General features: G+C 40.6%; 1 protein-coding gene across 1 annotated transcript in view; it reads left to right on the forward strand.

The window, feature by feature from the left end:
- The window catches only part of LOC123747480 (nephrin), a gene marked incomplete in the record, with an annotated part of 541,340 nt that overhangs the window by 328,219 nt on the left and 193,255 nt on the right, over positions 1-19,866 (forward strand).

Consider the following 19,866-nt stretch of genomic DNA (forward strand, 5'->3'; position numbering starts at 1 on the left):
ACCTAACCTAATCTAACCTAAGCTACCTAAGCTAACCTAATCTAGAGCTAATAATTAGACCTGGACCAAGTATATCTCAAATATGTAATACGTTAGGTCTAGATAAGTTTGGGTATGGTTGATTGCTTCTGTCTCGTTTTGTAATAGTATCGGTGAACCTATTTTGCGTCTAACAGTTCATATTTTGTACGTTCTATCAATAGTCGTCATTGGTACTATCATATCAGTACGAGACTTTAAGGTATTCATGGACAACTACTATACATTGATAGTAGAGTATTTATACATTTATACATGCAAAATAAAGTTTAAATGACCAAAAGAGTTGACATAGGCAAAATTAGTATACATGGGCCAAATTAGTATACTTGGCTCAAATTAGTATACATGGGCCAAATTTGTATACATGGGCCAAATTAGTATACATGGGCCAAATTAGTATACATGGGCCAAATTAGTATACATGGGCCTAATTAGTATACATGGGCCTAATTAGTATACATGGGCCAAATTAGTATGCATGGGCCAAATTTGTATACATGGGCCAAATTATTAAACATGGGCCTAATTAGTATACATGGGCTTTATTAGTATACTTGGGCCAAATATGTATACATGGGCCAAATTAGTATACTTAGCTCAAATTAGTATACATGGGAAAAAATTTGTATACATGGGCCAAATTAGTATACATGGGCCAAATTAGTATACATGGGCCAAATAAGTATACATGGGCAAGATTAGTATACATGGTCCAAATTGGTATACATGGACCAAATTAGTATACATGGGCAAAATTTGTATACAGGGGCAAATTAGTATACATGTTCCAAATTAGTATACATGGGCCAAATTAGTATACATGGGCCAAATTAGCATACATGGGCCAAATTAGTATACATGGGCCAAATTAGTATACATGGGCCAAATTAGTATACATGGGCCTAATTAGTACACATGGGTCAAATTAGTATACATGGGCCAAATTAGTATACATGGGCCAAATTAGTATACATGGGCCTAATTAGTATACATGGGCCAAATTAGCATACATGGGCCAAATTAGTATACATGGGCCTAATTAGTATACATGGGCCAAATTAGTATACATGGGCCAAATTAGTATACATGGGCCAAATTAGTATACATGGGCCAAATTAGTATACATGGGCCTAATTAGTATACATGGGCCTAATTAGTATACATGGGCCAAATTAGTATACATAGGCCAAATTAGTATACATGGGCCATATTAGTATACATGGGCCTAATTAGTATACATGGGCCAAATTAGTATACATCTTCTTGAGGTTATCTTGATATGATTTCGGGCTTCAGTGTCCCCACGGCCCGGTCCTCGACCAAGCCTCCACTCCCAGGAATTAGCCCGTGACAGCTGACTAACTCCCAGGTACCTATTTACTGATAGATAACACGGGCATCAGGGTGAAAGAAACTCTGCCCATTGTTTCTTGCCGGCGCCCGGGATCGAACCGGGACCACAGGATCACGCGTCCAGTGTTCTGTCCGCTCAGCCACCGGCTCCCGTGTTGGCTGAGCTCCCGGGGTTGCCCATGCTCCCTACATGGGCACAACTAGTATACATGGGCAATAAAGTATACATGGGCAATAAAGTATACATGGGCAATAAAGTATACATGGGCAATAAAGTATACATGGGCAATAAAGTATACATGGGCAATAAAGTATACATGGGCAATAAAGTATACATGGGCAATAAAGTATACATGGGCAATAAAGTATACATGGGCAATAAAGTATACATGGGCAATAAAGTATACATGGGCAATAAAGTATGCATGGGCAATATATATTGGGCAATACAATATAGAAGGGGCAGTAATACAGAGGAACACATACACTACATTAATACACAAACCAAATAATGACGCATAAAATATTACCAAAAAGACTCCAAAAAAAATCTTAGCCCCCCCCCCCCCAAAAAAGTATTTACTTTTGATACATTAAAATTAATGAGAGGCTTTTATGGCGCAAAAGTAATGAGAAATAAACACATTAAGACTGATTATAGTCTCAAACTATCATGACTCTCGCACTTACGGCTGCAGCACTCACACACCTTGCTTTTATTTTCTTGTCAGACGAGGGTCAATGAAATGGCTGCATACTCGTGAGTGAGTCTGACGTAGGTTGTGGTATATAGTTTTTTTCAGGAATCTACACACTCTCACAATGATATCACAAAAACGTGATATATATATATATATATATATATATATATATATATATATATATATATATATATATATATATATATATATATATATATATATATATATATATGTATATCTTCGGAAAAGGCCGGCGGAATTGAACAAGTGTCATGTGAACCTACATTAAGTAACCTATGTCAGACCAACTCAAGAATATTCAGCTCTTTCGTGGCAACTCTTCTCAGAAGAGCAGAGAAGCAAAACTTAGATAAGATCCTGACCAACTGGAACATGAATTATAACTACTAGAACCATGTCACTGTCCTGTATAGATACTGCAGGAGGCGATAGATACTGCAGGAGGCAATAGATACTGCGGGAGACGATAGATACTGCAGGAGGCAATAGATACTGCAGGAGGCGATAGATACTGCAGGAGGCGATAGATACTGCGGGAGACGATAGATACTGCAGGAGGCAATAGATACTGCAGGAGGCGATAGATACTGCAGGAGGCGATAGATACTGCAGGAGGCGATAGATACTGCAGGAGGCGATAGATACTGCGGGAGACGATAGATACTGCAGGAGACGATAGATACTGGAGGTGGCGATAGATACTGCGGGAGACGATAGATACTGCAGGAGACGATAGATACTGGAGGTGGCGATAGATACTGCGGGAGACGATAGATACTGCAGGAGACGATAGATACTGGAGGTGGCGATAGATACTGCGGGAGACGATAGATACTGCTGGAGACGATAGATACTGCGGGAGACGATAGATACTGCGGGAGACGATAGATACTGCAGGAGGCGATAGATACTGCAGGAGGCGATAGATACTGCAGGAGGCGATAGATACTGCAGGAGGCGATAGATACTGCGGGAGACGATAGATACTGCAGGAGACGATAGATACTGCGGGAGACGATAGATACTGCAAGAGACGATAGATACTGCGGGAGACGATAGATACTGCAGGAGGCAATAGATACTGCAGGAGGCGATAGATACTGCGGGAGACGATAGATACTGCAGGAGACGATAGATACTGCGGGAGACGATAGATACTGCGGGAGACGATAGATACTGCAGGAGGCGATAGATACTGCAGGAGACGATAGATACTGCGGGAGACGATAGATACTGCAGGAGGCGATAGATACTGCAGGAGGCGATAGATACTGCGGGAGACGATAGATACTGCAGGAGACGATAGATACTGCAGGAGACGATAGATACTGCGGGAGACGATAGATACTGCAGGAGGCGATAGATACTGCGGGAGACGATAGATACTGCAGGAGACGATAGATACTGCGGGAGACGATTGATACTGCAGGAGACGATAGATATTGCAGGAGACGATAGATACTGCGGGAGACGATTGATACTGCGGGAGACGATAGATACTGCAGGAGACGATAGATACTGCGGGAGACGATAGATACTGCAAGAGACGATAGATACTGCGGGAGACGATAGATACTGCGGGAGACGATAGATACTGCGGGAGACGATAGATACTGCAAGAGACGATAGATACTGCGGGAGACGATAGATACTGCAGGAGACGATAGATACTGCGGGAGACGATAGATACTGCAAGAGACGATAGATACTGCGGGAGACGATAGATACTTCAGGAAAAGAATAGGAAGAGAAAGGGAATGTGACACATAGTGAGAAGTTCATTACACATTTCCTACCTGCTCTAAAGGGTGGCTAGTGGACTTTAATGTGGAAAAGTGCAAAGCTATGATCATGATTGAAGCAGCAAGAACCCTTTCTTTTAAGGGTTCCCAACGGTAAGAAACTGTATTACTACAGTATCCTAAGCCTAACCTACCAGAGGACCCAAAACAGAAAACGGGACAGCATGTCAACTTGGCGAGTGGTTACCATTTACTAGGTCTACGATGTTTGACCCTTAGGTGGACCGTACGTCAAAATACGACGTTCTATTAGGAGGACGGGTTGGTAGTAGAATGTAATACATAGCAAAGAGATCATTATGAACTCCATATGTGCTCTAACAAGTGGCTATTGGACTTCAACGTGGAGAAGTGCAACGTTATGATCATGGTTGAAGGAGTGATAACACCCGTATTGTAGTAAAATGTTTCTGGCCAACAGATTTCTGCTGTAAGAATTTAGATAGTGATGTTGATGGTGGTGCTTGCTGTGGTTTACCTGCTTGATTCTTACTTGACGGGGTTCTGGGAGCTCTTCTACTCCCCCAAGCCCGGCCCGAGGCCAGGTTTGACTTGTGAGAGTTTGGTCCACTAGACTGTTGCATGGAGCAGCCCGCAGGCCTACATACCCACCACAGCCCGATTGGTCCGGCACTCCTTGGAGAAAACTATCTAGTTTCCTCTTGAAGATGTCCACGGTTGTTCCGGCAATATCTTTTATGCTCGCTGGGAGGGTGTTGAACAACCGCGGACCTCTGATATTTATACAGTGTTCTCTGATTGTGCCTATGGCATCCCTGCTCTTTACTGGTTCTATTCTGCATTTTCTTCCATATCGTTCACTCCAGTACGTTGGTATTTTACTGTGTAGATTTGGGACCTGACCCTCCAGTATTTTCCATGTGTATATTATTTGGTATCTCTCTCGTCTTCTTTCTAGCGAGTACATTTGGAGAGCTTTGAGACGATCACAATAATTTAGGCGCTTTATCGCGTCTATGTATGCCATATATGTTCTCTGTACTCCTTCTCTTTCTGCAATCTCTCCTGCTCTGAAGGGGGAAGTGAGTACTGAGCAGTACTCAAGACTGGACAGCACAAGTGATTTGAAGAGTACAACCATTGTGATGGGATCCCTGGATTTGAAAGTTCTCGTAATCCATCCTATCATTTTCCTGGCTGACGTAATATTTGCTTGGTTATGCTCCCTAAACGTTAGGTCGTCACACATCATTATTCCCAAATCCTTTACATGTTGCTTTCCTACTGTGGGCAGATTTGATTGTGTTTTGTACCCTGTATTATGTTTAAGGTCCTTATTTTTACCGTACCTGAGTACCTGAAATTTATCACTCTTAATTTTCTGCTGCCCAGTCGATAACTTTAACTTTAGGTTAACATCTGTTTGTAGTTTTTCCATGTCTTCAGCAGAGGTAATTTTCATGCTGATTTTTGTGTCATCTGCATAGGATGATACGAAGCTATGCCTTGTATTTGAGTCTATATCTGATATGAGAATAAGGAAAAGCTGTGGTGCAAGGACTGTACCTTGAGGTACTGAGCTTTTAACTGCGCTTGGACTAGATTTTATATGGTTGACTGTCACTCTTTGTGTTCTGTTCGACAGAAAACTGAGTATCCAGCGTCTTACATTACCAGTTATTCCCATTGACCTCATTTTGTGAGCTATCACTCCATGGTCACCTTTATCGAATGCCTTTGCGAAATCCGTGTATATCACATCTGCATTCTGTTTTTCTTCTAATGCCTAAATGATTTTGTCGTAATGGTCAAGTAGCTGTGACAGGCACGATCTTCCTGCTCTAAATCCATGTTGGCCTGGGTTGTGGAGGTCTTTGGTCTCCATGAAACTAGTGACCTGACTCCTGATCACTCTCTCAAATACTTTTATTATGTGAGACGTTAGTGCAACTGGTCCATAATTCTTTGCCAATGCTTTGCTCCCTCCCTTGTGTAGAGGGGCAATGTCTGCTGCTTTAGGCGCATCTGGTATCTCCCCCGTGTCCAAGCTCTTCCTCCACACTATACTGAGTGTCTGCGCTATTGGCACTTTGCATTTCTTTATAAATATTGAATTCCATGAGTCTGGACCCGGGGCTGAATGCATGGGCATATTGTCAATTTCTCTTTCAAAATCCGCCATGCTCGTGTTGATATCAGTTATATTTACAGGGGTTTGGATATCACGCATAAAGAAGTTGTCCGGATCTTCCACTTTCATGCTGTATATCGGAGTGCTAAACATGTCCTCATGCGGATTTTTTAGGATTTCACTAATTTCTTTGTCATCCTTAGTGCATGAATCTTCACTAATACGAATAGGTCCAATACTGGCAGTGGTTTTTGCTTTTGATTTAGCATATGTGAAGAAATATTTTGGGTTTTTCTTTATTTCTTGAATTGCTTTCTGTTCTAGTTGTCTTTCTTCAGTCTGATATGAATGCCTCAGTCTCTGTTCGATTTCTTCAATCTCCCTGCTTAAATTATTCCTTCTTTGAATGGAAAGTCATGTCTGCTTAAGCATTTCCATTAATTTTTTTCCTTCTTTTGTAATGTCGTCTACACTATCTTTCTACGTTGGACCTCTTTCTGGCTTTCCTCAAAGGAACATGTGTCAGAGAGACTTCATATGCTTCAGAAGTCAGTTTTTCTATTCCTTATGTAGGATTTGTATTACTTAGAACATTTTCCCATTGAATGTATGTAAGTTCCCTGTTTATTTTCTTCCAGTCTATCCTTTTATTATGAAAATTGAATTTATTGAATAACCCTCTTGCTTGTTGTTTCTCTTGGGCCTACTACCGTTATTAATGTTAGTTTGCACTTCAATGAACTTGCGGTCCCAGTACGTAGTGTCTGAGACAGTAATGTCTCTGATCAGCTCATCATTGTTCGTGAACATCAGGTCCAGCGTGTTTTCGTTCCTAGTTGGTTCTGTAATCTGCTGACTGAGCGAAAATTTGTCACAGAATCTCAGTAGTTCTCTGACCTGTGTTTCATTATTTCCAGGTTGATTTCCTGCTATAATGTTATTGTTTACTCCATTTTAAACTGGGTAGATTGAAGTCTCCAAGGAAGATAATATCTGGTACTGGGTTTAGGTTATCAAGGATATTCTCTATTTTGTGGATCTGCTCAGTGAATTCCTCAACTGTTGCATCTGTCGGTATGTATATTAAAATAATATACATAGTTAACAGTCTCCGTGGTGTAGTGGTAAGACACTCGCCTGGCGTTCCATGAGCGCTATGTCATGGGTTCGTATCCTGGCCGGGGAGGATTTACTGGGCGCAAATCCTTAACTGTAGCCTCTGTTTAACGCAACAGTAAAATGTGTACTTGGATGAAAAAACGATTCTTCGCGGCGGGGATCGTATTCCAGGGACCTGCCCGAAACGCTACGCGTACTAGTGGTTCTACAAGAATATAACAACTCTTGTATATATCTCAAAAAAAAATAATTAGATTTAGATTTTCTACCTTGATTCCAAGTACCTCTACCACCTCATTGGTCGGGTTCAGGAGGTCTGTGCATGCCAGTTCCACTTCAAAATACAGACCTACTCCTCCACTTGACCTAATTACTCTGTCACATCTATATAGATTATAATTTGGGATCCAGATTTCACTATCCATGTGGTCTTTTGTGTGGGTTTCTGTAAATGCACCAAATATTGAGTTTGACTCAAACAGGAGGTCATTTATGAACTTAACTTTATTTCTTGATTTTGATTTTAGGCCTTGTATGTTTGCAAATATGAATGATTTCCCATATTGCATGTCACTTCTTGTGGGCTTCGGTAGTTCTCCCCCCCCCCCCTCTCTCTCTCTCCACCCAGGTCCAGGGTGTGTTGTTTTGGTAGTGATCCGTCCAGTCTTGGTAGTAGTGTGGGTGTTGTGTGGTGTAGTACCTTTGTCTTTGTTGATGACTTGTATTCCAGTCTTGTGGGTATCTCCCTTCCCCTCTGTAATCCTGCAGTGGTTCCATCTGACTGTTCCTCTCTCTTATATGTTCTACTCTGTTTCTGCCTTCTTCTAAAAAAATTCCAGTAGTATCATATTGATGTTCCCGTCTATAACGTTGTGTACCTCTCACGTGGAATTCCGGGCACTGAAGATTGTAATTTTTTTATCCTTAATTGAAAATTTAAATAGTTTATGGTGGAAGTATCTACATTCCGTTCCAAAACGGCATGCACCAATCGCCAAGATGTTCCTGCATTTTCGAGGATGCAGAAAAGTGCATTTTGAACCTAATTTCCCATATTTGCATATATGCATTGGAGATGCATTGTATGGGTCAATAGGAGCTGCCTCGTATGGACCAATAGGAGCTGCCTCGTATGGACCAATAGGAGCTGCCTCGTATGGACCAATAGGAGCTGCCTCGTATGGACCAATAGGAGCTGCCTCGTGTGGACCAATAGGAGCTGCCTCGTATGGACCAATAAGAACATAAGAACATAAGAACAAAGGTAACTGCAGAAGGCCTATTGGCCCATACGAGGCAGTTCCTATTCTATAACCACCCAATCCCACTCATATACTTGTCCAACCCGCGCTTGAAACAATCGAGGGACCCCACCTCCACCACGTTACGCGGCAATTGGTTCCACAAATCTACAACCCTGTTACTGAACCAGTATTTACCCAAGTCTTTCCTAAATCTAAACTTATCCAATTTATACCCATTGTTTCGTGTTCTGTCCTGTGTTGATACTTTTAATACCCTATTAATATCCCCCTTGTTATGTCCATTCACCCATTTGTAAACCTCTATCATGTCGCCCCTAACTCTTCGCCTTTCCAGTGAATGCAACTTAAGCTTTGTTAATCTTTCTTCATATGAAAGATTTCTAATTTGGGGAATTAACTTAGTCATCCTACGCTGGACACGTTCAAGTGAATTTATATCCATTCTATAATATGGCGACCAAAACTGAACTGCATAATCTAAATGGGGCCTAACTAAGAACATAAGAACATAAGAACAAAGGTAACTGCAGAAGGCCTATTGGCCCATACGAGGCAGCTCCTATTCTATAACCACCCAATCCCACTCATATACTTGTCCAACCCGCACTTGAAACAATCGAGGGACCCCACCTCCACCACGTTACGCGGCAATTGGTTCCACAAATCTACAACCCTGTTACTGAACCAGTATTTACCCAAGTCTTTCCTAAATCTAAACTTATCCAATTTATACCCATTGTTTCGTGTTCTGTCCTGTGTTGATACTTTTAATACCCTATTAATATCCCCCTTGTTATGTCCATTCACCCACTTGTAAACCTCTATCATGTCGCCCCTAACTCTTCGCCTTTCCAGTGAATGCAACTTAAGCTTTGTTAATCTTTCTTCATATGAAAGATTTCTAATTTGGGGAATTAACTTAGTCATCCTACGCTGGACACGTTCAAGTGAATTTATATCCATTCTATAATATGGCGACCAAAACTGAACTGCATAATCTAAATGGGGCCTAACTAGAGCAAGATATAGCTTGAGAACCACACCAGGTGTCTTGTTACTAACGCTGCGATTAATAAATCCAAGTGTCCGATTTGCCTTATTACGAACATTTATGCATTGATCCTTTTGTTTTAAATTCTTACTAATCATAACTCCCAGATCCCTTTCGCAATCCGACTTCGCAATCACAACACCATCTAGCTCGTATCTTGTAACTCTATCATCATTACCTAACCTCAGAACTTTACATTTATCAGCATTAAACTGCATCTGCCAATCCTTTGACCATTTCAAAACCCTATCTAGATCAACTTGAAGTGATAGTGAGTCCTCCTCCGAATTAATTTCCCTACCGATTTTCGTATCATCGGCAAATTTGCAAATGTTGCTACTCAAACCTGAATCTAAATCATTTATATATATTATAAACAACAGAGGTCCCAGGACAGAGCCTTGAGGCACTCCACTTTCAACATTTTCCCACTCTGACTTGATTCCATTTATACTAACTCTCTGTTTCCTTTGGTATAGCCATGCCCTAATCCAGCTTAATATAGCACCCCCAATACCATGAGACTCTATTTTTTTAATCAGTCTTTCATGTGGCACTGTATCAAAAGCTTTGCTAAAGTCAAGGTATATAACATCGCAATCCTTACCACTATCAACTGCCTCAACAATGCTAGAATAAAAAGATAACAAATTTGTTAAACATGAACGGCCACTTACAAAACCATGCTGCGACTCAATTATTAATTTATGTTTTTCAAGATGAAGACGAATTTTATTTGCTATTATAGATTCGAGTAACTTTCCCACAATAGACGTTAGGCTAATTGGTCGATAGTTAGACGCAAGTGATCTATCTCCTTTCTTAAAAACTGGTATCACATTAGCAACTTTCCAAAACTCTGGCACTCTGCCTGACTCTATTGATTTATTAAATATGGTTGACAGTGGGTCACAAAGCTCCTCTTTGCATTCTTTAAGCACCCTAGCAAACACTTCATCCGGCCCTGGGGATTTGTTTGGTTTGAGTTTTACTATTTGTTTAAGAACATCCTCCCTGGTAACTGCTAAACTCGTCAACCTGTCCTCGTCCCCACCCACATAGACTTGTTCGGCTGAAGGCATATTGTTAAGTTCCTCTTTAGTAAATACAGATACAAAATATTTATTAAAAATACTACTCATCTCTTCATCACTATCTGTTATTTGACCTGTCTCAGTTTTTAATGGACCTATCCTTTCCCTAGTCTTAGTACGATATAACTGAAAAAACCCTTTAGGATTTGTCTTTGCTTGCCCTGCTATGCGAACTTCATAGTTTCTTTTTGCTTTCCTTATCTCTTTTTTAACATTTCTAACCAGTTGTACGAATTCCTGTTCTAAAGTGACCTCCCCATTTTTAATCCTTTTGTACCAAGCTCTCTTTTTACCTATAAGGTTCTTCAAATTCTTTGTTATCCACTTTGGGTCATTAGTATACGATCTATTAAATTTGTATGGTATACTACGTTCCTGTGCTTTGTTTAGAATATTCTTAAATAAGTTATATATTGAATCCACATCGAAATCCCCATTTAAGTCACCTATCGCTGGGTTCATGTCTCGCTCCAAGACCGGCCCACACCCCATACCCAAGCCTTTCCAATCAATTTGACCCAAAAAATTTCTTAGGCTATTAAAATCAGCTTTTCGAAAATCTGGCACTTTAACAGAATTTTCTCCTACTGGTCTATTCCATTCTATGCTAAATCTGATTTCTTTGTGATCACTGCTCCCTAGCTCACTCCCTATTTCGATGTCATTAATTTGCGTTTCCCTGTTAGTTAACACTAAATCTAAAATATTATTTTCCCGTGTTGGTTCCTTAATGTGTTGCGTAAGAAAGCAATCGTCAATTAATTCTAGAAAATCTTCTGCTTCACTATTCCCTGTTTTGTTCAACCAGTTTATTCCGCTAAAATTAAAGTCACCCATGACATAAATACTGTTAGATCTAGATGCTCTAGATATTTCATCCCATAGATGCTTTGCTTCCATTCTGTCTAAATTTGGTGGCCTATATATTACTCCTATTATAATATTATTAGCTTTTTCGTTTAATTCAATCCAAATAGTTTCTGTGTGTGGCTCTGTTTTGATTCCCTCTTTGAGACTACATTTCAAATTGTCCCTAACATATATGGCTACTCCACCTCCTCGTCTAATATATCTATCTGTGTGAAATAGTTTAAATCCATATATTTGATATTCAGCTAATAGTTCTCTATTTTCTACATTCATCCACGTTTCGGTAAGTGCAATAATATCTATTTTTTCTGTGCAGACAAGAGCATTTAATTCGTTAATTTTATTTCTTAGACTTCTACTGTTAGTGTAATATACCCTAAGTGAATTGTTATTTTGCGGACCTTCTCTTTCCCTGATCGTTTTGCCAATTCCTTTCTCCCACAAACACATACTTTTATTACCTCCTTCCTCCAAATCAATTCCCATACCTCTATCTACTAACAGTTTAAACCCAAACAAACACCTCTAACCACTTCTTCTAGCGAGTTCGCAACAGCAACAACCCCAGCTCTCGATAGATGCACCCCATCACGAGCATACATTTCATTTCTTCCATAGAAGTGTTCCCAGTTGTCTATGAAAGATATTGCATTTGATTTGCAATATCTTTCCAGCCGGCAATTGACACCAAGTGCCCTCGATATCCATTCATTTCCCACTCCCTTTCTTGGAAGAATGCCACATATGATCGGGATTCCTCCCTTGCTCCTAACTAACTCTATGGCTGTTTTATACCTCTGAATCAGTTCCTCACTCCTGACTCGACCAACATCATTTCCTCCCACGCTAATGCAAATAATGGGATTGTTCCCATTACCAGCCATAATATCATTCATGTTGTTTATAATATCACCAATGCCAGCTCCGGGATAGCAAACCCTTAACCTGTTCCCCCTATCTCTAGCACAAAACGTTCTATCCAAATACCTTATCTGGGAATCTCCCACAACTAATGTTTGCTTAGGTACTTCCTTTACTTTCTGAGGGGCCTGCGCTTCCTTTCTCTTCGTTGCTTTCCCTTTTGCGCGATCCACAGTCTCTCCACAGCACTCGTCCTCCAAAACGTCAAATGAATTTGAAGTTGCTATGGCGTTTGAAGGCGGCTTTATCAAAGTCTTCTTAAGGCCCCTGTCTTTCGCAACTCTCCAAGACGAGGTCCCTTTACTGCTGGTCTCCTCCTTCGTTACTTCTCGTTGTTTTTTAAGCTGACGCACCTCCTCCCGCAGAGAGTCCAACTCTGTCCTCAGGGCTCCCACTAGAGTCACCAGGTCCTTCACTACAACTTCCATATTGCTATGATAATATAACAACACTCAGGAGCTCCGGTTAACACAACCTCTCACTGTGACTTCACCTGACCGACTTCACCTAACTAGAGCAAGATATAGCTTGAGAACCACACCAGGTGTCTTGTTACTAACGCTGCGATTAATAAATCCAAGTGTCCGATTTGCCTTATTACGAACATTTATGCATTGATCCTTTTGTTTTAAATTCTTACTAATCATAACTCCCAGATCCCTTTCGCAATCCGACTTCGCAATCTCAACACCATCTAGCTCGTATCTTGTAACTCTATCATCATTACCTAACCTCAGAACTTTACATTTATCAGCATTAAACTGCATCTGCCAATCCTTTGACCATTTCAAAACCCTATCTAGATCAACTTGAAGTGATAGTGAGTCCTCCTCCGAATTAATTTCCCTACCGATTTTCGTATCATCGGCAAATTTGCAAATGTTGCTACTCAAACCTGAATCTAAATCATTTATATATATTATAAACAACAGAGGTCCCAGGACAGAGCCTTGAGGCACTCCACTTACAACATTTTCCCACTCTGACTTGATTCCATTTATACTAACTCTCTGTTTCCTTTGGTATAGCCATGCCCTAATCCAGCTTAATACAGCACCCCCAATACCATGAGACTCCATCTTTTTAATCAATCTTTCATGTGGCACTGTATCAAAAGCTTTGCTAAAGTCAAGGTACACAACATCGCAATCCTTACCACTATCAACTGCCTCAACAATGCTAGAATAAAAAGATAACAAATTTGTCAAACATGAACGGCCATTTATAAAACCATGTTGCGACTCAATTATTAATTTATGTTTTTCAAGATGAAGACGAATTTTATTTGCTATTATGGATTCGAGTAACTTTCCCACAATAGACGTTAGGCTAATTGGTCGATAGTTAGACGCAAGTGATCTATCTCCTTTCTTAAAAACTGGTATCACATTAGCAACTTTCCAAAACTCTGGCACTCTGCCTGACTCTATTGATTTATTAAATATGGTTGACAGTGGCTCGGAAAGCTCCTCTTTGCATTCTTTAAGCACCCTGGCAAACACTTCATCCGGCCCTGGGGATTTGTTTGGTTTGAGTTTTACTATTTGTTTAATTACATCCTCCCTGGTAACTGTTAAACTAGTCAATCTGTCCTCGTCCCCACCCACATAGACTTGTTCGGCTGAAGGCATATTGTTAAGTTCCTCTTTAGTAAATACAGATACAAAATATTTATTAAAAATACTACTCATCTCTTCATCACTATCTGTTATTTGACCTGTCTCAGTTTTTAATGGACCTATCCTTTCCCTAGTCTTAGTACGATATAACTGAAAAAACCCTTTAGGATTTGTTTTTGCTTGCCCTGCTATGCGAACTTCATAGTTTCTTTTTGCTTTCCTTATCTCTTTTTTAACATTTCTAACCAGTTGTACGAATTCCTGTTCTAAAGTGACCTCCCCATTTTTAATCCTTTTGTACCAAGCTCTCTTTTTACCTATAAGGTTCTTCAAATTCTTTGTTATCCACTTTGGGTCATTAGTATTCGATCTATTCAATTTGTATGGTATACTACGTTCCTGTGCTTTGTTTAGAATATTCTTAAATAAGTTATATATTGAATCCACATCGAAATCCCCATTTAAGTCACCTATCGCTGGGTTCATGTCTCGCTCCAAGACCGGCCCCCACCCCATACCCAAGACTTTCCAATCAATTTGACCCAAAAAATTTCTTAGGCTATTAAAATCAGCTTTTCGAAAATCTGGCACTTTAACAGAATTTTCTCCTACTGGTCTATTCCATTCTATGCTAAATCTGATTTCTTTGTGATCACTGCTCCCTAGCTCACTCCCTATTTCGATGTCATTAATTTGCATTTCCCTGTTAGTTAACACTAAATCTAAAATATTATTTTCCCGTGTTGGTTCCTTAATGTGTTGCGTAAGAAAGCAATCGTCAATTAATTCTAGAAAATCTTCTGCTTCACTATTCCCTGTTTTGTTCAACCAGTTTATTCCGCTAAAATTAAAGTCACCCATGACATAAATACTGTTAGATCTAGATGCTCTAGATATTTCATCCCATAGGTGCTTTGCTTCCATTCTGTCTAAATTTGGTGGCCTATATATTACTCCTATTATAATATTATTTGCTTTTTCGTTTAATTCTATCCAAATAGTTTCTGTGTGTGGCTCTGTTTTGATTCCCTCTTTGAGACTACATTTCAAATTGTCCCTAACATATATGGCTACTCCACCTCCTCGTCTAATATATCTATCTGAGTGAAATAGTTTAAATCCATATATTTGATATTCAGCTAATAGTTCTCTATTTTCTACATTCATCCACGTTTCGGTAAGTGCAATAATATCTATTTTTTCTGTGCAGACAAGAGCATTTAATTCGTTAATTTTATTTCTTAGACTTCTGCTGTTAGTGTAATATACCCTAAGTGAATTGTTATTTTGCGGACCTTCTCTTCCCCTGATCGTTTTGCCAATTCCTTTCTCCCACAAACACATACTTTTATTACCTCCTTCCTCCAAATCAATTCCCATACCTCTATCTACTAACAGTTTAAACCCAAACAAACACCTCTAACCACTTCTTCCAACGAGTTCGCAACAGCAACAACCCCAGCTCTCGATAGATGCACCCCATCACGAGCATACATTTCATTTTTTCCATAGAAGTGTTCCCAGTTGTCTATGAAAGATATTGCATTTGATTTGCAATATCTTTCCAGCCGGCAATTGACACCAAGTGCCCTCGATATCCATTCATTTCCCACTCCCTTTCTTGGAAGAATGCCACATATGATCGGGATTCCTCCCTTGCTCCTAACTAATTCTATGGCTGTTCTATACCTCTGAATCAGTTCCTCACTCCTAACTCGACCAACATCATTTCCTCCCACGCTAATGCAAATAATGGGATTGTTCCCATTACCAGCCATAATATCATTCATGTTGTTTATAATATCACCAATGCCAGCTCCGGGATAGCAAACCCTTAACCTGTTCCCCCTATCTCTAGCACAAAACTCTCTATCCAAATACCTTATCTGGGAATCTCCTACAACTAATGTTTGCTTAGGTACTTCCTTTACTTTCTGAGGGGCCTGTGCTTCCTTTCTCTTCGTTGCTTTCCCTTTTGCGCGATCCGCAGTCTCACCACAGCACTCGTCCTCCAAAACGTCAAACGAATTAGAAGTTGCTATGGCGTTTGAAGGCGGCTTTATCAAAGTCTTCTTAAGGCCCCTGTCTTTCATAACTCTCCAAGACGAGGTCCCTTTACTACTGGTCTCCTCCTTCGTTACTTCTCGTTGTTCTTTCAGCTGACGCACCTCCTCCCGCAGAGATTCTAACTCTGTCCTCAGGGCTCCCACTAGAGTCACCAGGTCCTTAACTACAACTTCCATATTGCTATGATAATTTAACAACACTCAGGAGCTCCGGTTAACACAACGGAGCTGCCTCGTATGGACCAATAGGAGCTGCCTCGTATGGACCAATAGGAGCTGCCTCGTATGGAGCAATAGGAGCTGCCTCGTATGGGCCAATAGGAGCTGCCTCGTATGGGCCAATAGGAGCTGCCTCGTATGGACCAATAGGAGCTGCCTCGTATGGGCCAATAGGAGCTGCCTCGTATGGGCCAATAGGAGCTGCCTCGTATGGGCCAATAGCAGCTGCCTCGTATGGACCAATAGGAGCTGCCTCGTATGGGCCAATAGGAGCTGCCTCGTGTGGACCAATAGGAGCTGCCTCGTATGGACCAATAGGAGCTGCCTCGTATGGACCAATAGGAGCTGCCTCGTATGGGCCAATAGGAGCTGCCTCGTATGGACCAATAGGAGCTGCCTCGTATGGACCAATAGGAGCTGCCTCGTATGGACCAATAGGAGCTGCCTCGTATGGACCAATAGGAGCTGCCTCGTATGGACCAATAGGAGCTGTCTCGTATGGACCAATAGGAGCTGCCTCGTATGGACCAATAGGAGCTGCCTCGTACGGACCAATAGGAGCTGCCTCGTACGGACCAGCAGTGTTCCTCTATTTTAAGCTCTCAATATTCACCTATTCCTCAAATATTAGTGAAATATAACAGTGAAGCAACACTGGTGCTATACGAGTATAGCAGTGAAGCAACACTGGTGCTATACGAGTATAACAGTGAAGCAACACTGGTGCTATACTAATATAACAGTGAAGCAACACTGGTGCTATACGAGTATAGCAGTGAAGCAACACTGGTGCTATACTAATATAACAGTGAAGCAACACTGGTGCTATACTAATATAACAGTGAAGCGACACTGGTGCTATACAGATATAACAGTGAAGCGACACTGGTGCTATACGAGTATAGCAGTGAAGCAACACTGGTGCTATACAGATATAACAGTGAAGCGACACTGGTGCTATACAGATATAACAGTGAAGCAACACTGGTGCTATACAGATATAACAGTGAAGCAACACTGGTGCTATACAGATATAACAGTGAAGCAACACTGGTGCTATACAGATATAACAGTGAAGCGACACTGGTGCTATACAGGTATAGCTCGTCGCCTAAAACATTAAGTTAGTGTGTGTGTCAAGAGTTTCTGGAGAAATAACTGTTCTCGTGCTGAACCAGCCAGAGTTCTCTCCTTGATGGGAATTCTAAAGGAAAGTTGGTAAATTAATTCCTGGTCTCGTCTCCGTGATCAGATATCCCTTTCTCTTTGTATACAAACTTCAAGGGTTTCGAACCCATGTTCTCAAGTTGAGGGGGATGAGTTTGGATGAGAATGGCTGGTGTAGTGTGGTGGTGTTTACCTAGGAGTGTCCTCAAGGGAGTGAGATCTATAGCCCTATATGTCCCTTCAACTGGTCTTGTGGCACCTCCTGTGCCTTAGTTCAATCATCCAGACGTTCGAGTCCATTGTGGTGTTGGGATGTAGAGTCTTCGGGTGGAGGCGGCTTCCACAACCTCTTCTTTCAGGTCATTCCACTAGGTGACCAGCCGTACAGTGTAGCAGTGTTTCCTTACACTGATGTGCGTTTCCTTGCTTCCTCCTGTGTGCTCTTGTCATGCTGTTCCTCGCTCTAATGACACTGTACAGTGTGACGACTCAGGAGGCGGTTGTGGTAGTATCAGGTGTGGTTGTTGTGGTTGTTGTGTAAGTGTGGGTAGTTGTGGTGGTAAGGTTAGTGATGGTAGTCGTGTTGTAGGTTGTGGCGGAGGTTGTGAAATATGACTCTCCAACCCGTCCTCAGAACAAGTCCATTCCGTCCAGCGGTCGACCCCAAAGACGCATTCATCAATTTTAAAATTCTGTTCATTCAAAATTTGACTTCTCAAATATAAATTAATATTGTTATATATTAGCGTACTGTGCATATTTACATAGAGATTAGGTTAGAAGTTTAGGTTCTGTTGGCGATTATTTGTATTGGTAGTACGTGGGTGAAGCATTTATAGCGTTGTGGCTCGAACAAAAGTCGTCAGTGAAGCACTTGTTCGAGAAAGTGTTCGAAGGTCATCAGTTGTAATCACACAGTTTTGCATTAATAAACAGCTGGTTAGGCGAGTACATGGAATAGACTTACACCTTTGTTATTGAGAACGTGCTGAACTCCCCATTGTCTTGTACCCTGCGCCAGCCCGCCCTCTGATCTTCCTGGACCCAGCGCCAGCCCGCCCTCTGATCTTCCTGGACTTGTTCTCTTACACTGAGAGTCTCCAGTTATCTTGTACCCTGCGCCAGCCCGCCCTCTGATCTTCCTGGACTTGTTCTCTTACACTGAGAGTCTCCAGTTATCTTGTACCCTGCGCCAGCCCGCCCTCTGATCTTCCTGGACTTGTTCTCTTACACTGAGAGTCTCCAGTTATCAGTTAGAGGAGGGGGAGTTATGAGGGGAAAGCGCCAAGCCATTACGACTATATAACACAGGGGAAGGAGGTCAGGATGAGGATTTGGAACGGGACGGAGGGAAGGAATGGTGCCCAACCACTTGGACGCTCGGGGGATTGAACGCCGACCTGCATGGAGCGAGACAGCTTCATAAAAGCAGACAACTTCATAATAACAGACAACTTCATAATAACAGACAACTTCATAATAACAGACAACTTCATAATAACAGACAACTTCATAATAACAGACAACTTCATAATAACAGACAACTTCATAATAACAGACAACTTCATAATAACAGACAACTTCATTAAAGCAGACAACTTCATAATAACAGACAACTTCATAATAACAGACAACTTCATAAAAGCAGACAACTTCATAAAAGCAGACAACTTCATTAAAGCAGACAACTTCATTAAAGCAGACAACTTCATAAAAGCAGACAACTTCATTAAAGCAGACAACTTCATTAAAGCAGATAACTTCATAAAAACTTCATAAAAGCAGACAACTTCATAAAATCAGACAACTTCATAAAAGCAGACAACTTCATAAAAGCAGACAACTTCATAAAAGCAGACAACTTCATAAAAGCAGACAACTTCATAAAAGCAGACAACTTCATAAAAGCAGACAACTTCATAAAAGCAGACAACTTCATAAAAGCAGACAACTTCATTAAAGCAGACAACTTCATAAAAGCAGACAACTTCATAAGTAAGCCAAGGTGGATACGATAGTTGAATTCTTCACTTCAGTGAAGAATTCACAAATCTTATGTCGTAAGATTGACATTCAGGCATAATCTCATGTCAATAATTGACATTATAGACATAAGATTGAAATAATAATAAGAATTGACAAGATATTACAACATCAGAAAGGAACGAAAACATAAACACGAAAATAACATTAAAAAGTATTAGTATGAGCTTTTAAAATAACAAATGCCGAATAGCAATCACAGAAATATGGGTGAAATTGTCCGCAGAATATCACAATATTTTAAATAAGTTTCTTCTCAATGGGTGAAAAGCTGTATGTATATATATATATATATATATATATATATATATATATATATATATATATATATATATATATATATATATATATATATATATATATATATATATATATATATACATACATACACACCCTTGCTTCACTCTCACACATTAACCTC

Source organism: Procambarus clarkii, chromosome 5, assembly GCF_040958095.1.
Source record: "Procambarus clarkii isolate CNS0578487 chromosome 5, FALCON_Pclarkii_2.0, whole genome shotgun sequence".
In the NCBI taxonomy this organism is placed as follows: domain Eukaryota; kingdom Metazoa; phylum Arthropoda; class Malacostraca; order Decapoda; family Cambaridae; genus Procambarus; species Procambarus clarkii.